This window comes from Apium graveolens, chromosome 9 (genome assembly GCF_009905375.1).
Source record: "Apium graveolens cultivar Ventura chromosome 9, ASM990537v1, whole genome shotgun sequence".
Taxonomy (NCBI): domain Eukaryota; kingdom Viridiplantae; phylum Streptophyta; class Magnoliopsida; order Apiales; family Apiaceae; genus Apium; species Apium graveolens.
The window spans coordinates 62,417,542-62,422,688 of NC_133655.1; the positions used below are offsets into that span (position 1 = coordinate 62,417,542).

At 30.7% G+C, this 5,147-nt stretch overlaps 1 pseudogene; it reads left to right on the top strand.

The window, feature by feature from the left end:
• The first annotated feature begins 3,030 nt into the window (after positions 1-3,030).
• Positions 3,031-4,214, top strand: LOC141685283 (uncharacterized; annotated as a pseudogene).
• The last annotated feature ends 933 nt before the right edge of the window (positions 4,215-5,147 follow it).

The window sequence follows — 5,147 nt, forward strand, 5'->3', positions numbered from 1 at the left end:
AAATAGCTCTTATTGTGGCCCGCCTAGTACTTTTAGACATCGATTGCACACTTTGAGAAAAATCGTCTCCAATTGGTTTCCTTTGAGTACAGGTTCTTCGTCCAGTACGAGGAACCTTTTCCGATGTAGCCACATTTCTTTTGCGGAGTCGGAGTCGCGGAGACGGCGTACGACGGCGGCGAGCATTTTGGAGAGATGCGGAGAGAGATTGTCGCCGTGTGAAGTGGATAGAAGACCTAATAGACCCAAATTGATTTCCCCCTTATTTTTTTATCTGAAATTTTCACTTCCCGCTTGCTGGAAAACTTAGCGGGTCAAAGTTTAATGGCCCAACCCATCTATTTCAGCAGCCTGGTCATTGCCAATTTATTTATATATTTAATTTTATAAATTTTATTAAATTAAACACATCATATTCATTACAATTAATTGATTACTTTAAATTATTTATAAAATTTTAAAACTATTAGAAGATGTTATGTTCTATACTCAATTCATTTAGTGATTTTAGTTAAAAATAATTCATATACTAATATTATTTTCTAAAAATAAATAAAATATATATTTTAATTACTATTTCATTTATATGTAAAAAATTATTAATTAGTTAAATTTAGAAAAATCATCTTTAATTATATATGTCATTTTGGTAACACATTTTGACTCTACCGCAACATCAAAAAAGAGGGGTTGCGGTAGACATTGATTTTGAAGGCTATTATTACACTTTTGTTTGCAACCCTAGTGTGAATGGTTGCGGAATCCAGTTTATGGCGTAGTGACCCCTTGTTTTTTTATCAGAATATAATAAGACATTACTTGCTATTTGCACTTTTTGCAACATTGTCAAATGTAATTTGTGTTTTGATAAATATTTCAGGGTGTTCTGCTTCTCAATTAGGTTCTTACTAGTAGGTATTCCATGTTATCTGATCCAGTCTAAAGTATACAAACAGGTGATACTTAAAGGCTCAGATGTTATGCAGATGTTTACAAACTTGAAGGCTCAGATTCTGTTGACCCAAGTAAGCACTTCCCTTTGTATATATTCTGGCTCAACAACAAGAAGGTTGCCCGTTCCCGTTGTTTAGTAGAAAAATTATCTAGGATTGAGTCAACTAAATAGAAAACAAGAATTAGTCAAAACGAATTAGTCAAAAGAAGAAGTAGTGAAAAGTGAGGGCACAGATTTATAAAAAATTATAGATAAATGGGGGAAGAATTACACATCACGATTTACATAATGGGGTTGATATATGGTGTACATTTATGAGATTAGACTTGGGTAAATTTATAGCTGAAATAAACTTAACAGAAGTTTGAAATTATCTTTGCGGATTGCTGCATAGTGATGAAACAATCTGCTTGGTGAAGGAGGTAGAGTTAACCTTATAGTGTATATTATTGCTTGTCTATCTCCTCGGAAAAGTCCCTTCTGGATTCTTCTCTTTCTTTTGTTCTTGTCATTTTTTCATCTGATTTACACAAGCCAACTGAGGAAGTGCATATTTAAGAAACGTAAAGTCCGAAGGATCACCTTTACGGTTGCCAATGTTTTATCCATTGAACTTAATACATATGCTTTAATCCGTCCTACTGTTCCAGGTGCTTATTGCATTTACTACTCTTTACTGATGGTCTACTCGATATTATAATTGTCATGACCAAATCTTGCATTTCAAAGCAAAGCTTGAAGCTAATATTTTACATTTATTCAGAGCCGTGCCTGAGGGTGTGCGAGTGGTGGATATGATAGGGCACATTTTTCCATATACAGGTGTATATATATGTATACTAAAATAGGAAAACAATGTTTAGATAAAAAGTATAATTTTTTAATGTTGAAATTTTTTAAATGAAAAATAATTGAAAAATGTTATACATTTAAATAATTTTAAATTATTATCTTGAATAAGTCACATTAATTCTAAAAACACCAAAATAAAAATTATTTAAAAACAAAAAATGCCTTGTAAATCTCCTTCAATGTTCTCGACCAGGTAAACTACTAGTTTTAATAAAAAAAATTATAGTTAACTAATATGATTATATATACTTACTTTTTATTGGTGACAATATATACATTATTATGTCATTTAAATAATAATTCAAATTTTAGGTATATTATTCATCTTGAATATATCCATTTTTAATGTATATATTATATGAAACAAGTAAATTTAATATAAAAAATTAAATAATGGATTTAACAGATCTAAATTACAAGTTTATGTATAAATAAGTTCTTATTTGACTATTTATTTTTTTATCAATATTATATCTTAGTTACTTACAAAAAAATATATCATAAATCACATGTATAACTTATCTCTTTAAGATAAATATTTAATTTCTAATATATAGCATAACATATTAAAATTTAAATGTATAACTGTTTTTTAGTTAATTTTGATTATGTCATAAAATCACTTTTTGTACTTTAATTATTATATTTTGTTTATAAAATTTAGCTTTTTTATTATTTGATGTAAAAAAAATTAAAAATTTAGTAGGACACTTTTTTAGATTTTGAACAGGGCACTGAAAATTTCAGGCACGGCTCTGCAATTACTTGGCTTGATTCCGTTACTAATCTTTCTATAAAGGTATTAAAACAAAACATTTTTTTGGTTTACTCCTTCACATGTCATCACCACGTGGGTCATAATAGGATGATCATATCTAACATAGGTTGGTCGTATCTTATGTTATATTATATTGGGGTTTCACTTTTGATTTTTTTATAGTTACCACCATAACCTGCCAAATGAGAATTTATAGTCAGTTAAGGTAGTTTTAACTTAAATGATTTTACTCGCATGTATAAATAATGTAAACACCTGTGGTCAGTTCTCACACTTTAGTTTGATGGTCTATTGTCCATGACTTTAAAAGTTTAGATAAATAATTGCTTTGGAGTAGCAAGTTTCAAACATGTTAAACTTTATAATCAACTCAAAATGGGACTATACATTTAGTTAGGTTGTACATAGAATCATCATCAAACATAAATAGGTAAAATATTTTCATATGGGTCAAAGCAACCTGATATATTGTTTGCTTCTCCAAATGCATTCTTTAAAAGGCCTGGTATTATATAGTTTATAAATATTTATAAATAGGAGGAGATGAAGAACATATAGTAAATTGGATTGTATATGGAATGATCTTATGGTCGAGTTTATTTTTATTAACAAGAAAGATATTTCATAGGCGTTCTTTTGATTTCGCCAACCGCATAGTTTCTACACTTCATGCTTGTTTAGCTGTAACTCTGTCGGTTCTCTCTATTCAAGATTGGAGATGCCATGTTTGCCCTTTAGCTTCTCAGCCTACTACTCTCCAGGTAACTCCTTTCTTGCTTGACAAACTGATTTTGACTAAGATCTCGTATACTTCACGGTATGTGCATGTTTTTCTAAAGTGCCGGTTTATGTTGCCTGCTTGTAGTAACTCATATGTTATGGAAAAATTTAATGTTGTTTGGTTAATCTTAGCTTTTTATTAAAGACAGACAAATATAGAAAGGATTTGTAAAGTGTGTGTATATGGAAAATGTATGAGCAAACATTAACGATTAGCGTGGCATATCTGATATATGATCTAATATGTTTCCTATTCGACAACCAAATTAAACTCGATAACTCCGTCACCATTTAGTCAGCATTGTCGGACTGGGAGGTGGCCTTGCCTACAAAATGGTAATTTACATACTTACTTTTTTTTCTCGAGTATCTATTCTATTCTACTGACCATTCTTAAGTAGCACGATATGTTTGCTTGGTTAGATTTCATTACACATTTTCCTTGTTATAATCTGGACTTTCATAGTTGGTACAAAACAAATTGTAGTAACATGATAGTGTAACAATTTTGGCATTGATTAGTGTGGATCAGAGATGGTTACAACAATAGCATTAACAGAGATGTCCAGTCCATTTCTTCACATGAGAGAGCTCCTCAAAGAGCTTGGTCACAAGGACTCTGACCTTAATTTAGCTGTTGATGTTAGACTTTTCTCACCCTTTAATATCTTTTTACATATACAATTCAATTGAATTATTTTCTCTAAATTACTCATAATTATAGTTTAATATCACATTTTATTTGCGGCGATATTCTCATTGGCAAGAATGGGCGGGGGACCATACCTCACTTACGTGACTTTGACTGCCGACATACCAATTCTTTTTGTGATTCTGAATATTCTTTGATATACCTTGGTTAATTAGATTTTTAGATTTTCTTGATATTATATTGCAGCAACTTAATGTTCATTGTGAAACCAAGACCAAGGTCTGAACCTTACTTAATTTTTCTTGCCTCTTTATTCAAGTGTGTTATGTACATTTTTCTTGCCTTATTCAGTAAATATTCTACAATTCTGAATATTGATGTATTTATTCAATTTCTTGCATCTGTTTGAATGTTTCATGTTTTTTTTATATGTTTCGATCATAATCTTGTATTGAGCCACGTGCTACTATGTTATTAGTTGACATTTTTTTGTTGTTTATTTATTATCGCTGAAACTACGGAATATAGTTGTTTGCTCAAAAATTCTAAGGTGAACATTGTAGTAATAAATATTGCTGAGAGATAAGAACATAAGATGAACTCATGAACTTGAACTAGATTCTTAGTAGAGCGTTATGTATTAAAATCATCAACAAAAGAACCCTTTTACCTTATTATGTATTCTTAGTTTTCAAATCTATGAGTGCAGTAACAACATTCACTAAATCAACTAAGGTTGATTCTCACGTACTCAAACGTAAGCCCGTCAATCGAGGCTCTGGTTTTTTAAATTTAAAAGTGACTGGTTCCTCATGTCATATCCTAAATTAACTTCCAACTATGCCATTTTAATACCAAATCAACTTCTATTGATTCTTATGAAATTTGGTGTGACTTGTATACAGGAGCAAGGAATGGTGAATGAGGGAGAACAAGTATCTCTCTGCCTGGTTATTTTGTATCCAGATCAGGAAAGTGTGGAAGGGCAAAAAGTGATTCTCTCCCAGCTTATTTTGTATAATTTCATATCCAATAATAGTCGAAGAGTAGTTTTTTCCTAGATGTTATGTTATAGTACTTTGGTTGTCATTGGCGTTGGGGATGGTTTGGAAAATTTACTATTATGTAGT